The sequence below is a fragment of the Cynara cardunculus genome (assembly GCF_001531365.2).
Source record: "Cynara cardunculus var. scolymus isolate 2C chromosome LG 12, CcrdV1, whole genome shotgun sequence".
NCBI lineage: Eukaryota > Viridiplantae > Streptophyta > Magnoliopsida > Asterales > Asteraceae > Cynara > Cynara cardunculus.
In genome coordinates, this window is record NC_037539.1 from 19,055,380 (window position 1) to 19,056,877 (window position 1,498).

Sequence of the window (1,498 nt, forward strand, 5' to 3'; positions counted from 1 at the left end):
CCAAACTAGCTTGAGATGTCCTTGATACTGTATGATTCTACAACTGTTCAAAAACAGCAACCAGCAGCAAGTAGTGTAAAACTCTTCAATCTGCTTCACTCTTTCAAAAACAGTAATTCCTCTAAACTGCTTTTCACTCTGTATGCTTAAACCTGCGCAATTACCAAACAACAATTGATCAAGACTTAATACAATCTCAAAACAATTATAAATCCCTTATAACTGTTAATACAAACTCAATTATGCCATTTGCATCTTGGATTGTTGCTGCTGTAAAGCCAATACAGAAAACTGTTAAATCAAAGCTGCTGTTCTTAACACAGAAAACAAATAGTGTTCAATTCTGATCAACACTGGTTCCTTATACAGTAATCTCAAATAAACTTCAAGTATAGCTTTCGGAGTCGCTGAAATGCTGCTACTAAACCTTTAGAGCATTCGCAGCAGCAATCACAAGCTTAATCAAAACAGTCCAGATTCTATTTGCAGCACTCGGGCACAAATGACAGCAACACCATTCACAGCAACACCATTCATAGCAACACATATAAGCACAGGACAGACTGCTACAATACACTTTCAAACCAGAAACAAAGTTATACCATACACCATAACACTGGAAATGTTGATCACCAATTGTAGTAACAGCAAGGACAGATTGCTACTAATCAAGGGTTAACTAAGTGCATTGGAAAACAATGATATCACTCATCCAGTAGATGACATTGGTGAAGTAGCAGGAGAACAGACAGTTATATCCACTTTAATGTATGCACCAGTTCTTATACACGATTGCTTGAGCACTGGTAGTGTCAATCACAAAGGCCAAACACAATGAATCTTGCAAAGAACCTGTCACATGCACACTGTCTAAATCGAACCAGAGCTTGATATCATACCTGTCACCTGCACATTATCACAGTTTTAGTGTAAAACCGGTCACAACTATGAATGCAAACCTGTCACAGTTTGAGTGTAAACCGATCACAACTAGGACATTAAATCTGTCACAGCTTGAGGTTTAAAACGCACACTGTCAATACTTGAAGCTTAAACCGGACAACAACTAGTAGCTAAACCGGTCAGCACAAGAGTCTAAAACCTAATACTTCAAGAAAGTAAACCTGACAGCACAATATAAACCGGATAGCATATGTGTAAACCTCTTAACATATGAAAATAAATCGAACAGCATAAGAGTATAAACCGGCTGCTGTTTCAGTCCTTACGCTCAAAACAGTCTAAGACTAAATCTTGTACACTCTAAACAACCAGTTTAAGAACTAACAGCAATAAGACCTTTAACAGCAAGAACAATCAACCAAACAGATTGTGATTAACCTCAACCCAGTTAACAGTTTAGTTGAATCTTTTAAGAACCAGTGAACGATATACACAGTGTACAAATCAGCTAAAATCGAACATGAGAGACAGCAAGATTGAACTTCAAAATTCGATTGATGAGTTTGAAATACTTACCTGAGCGATTAAGACTCCG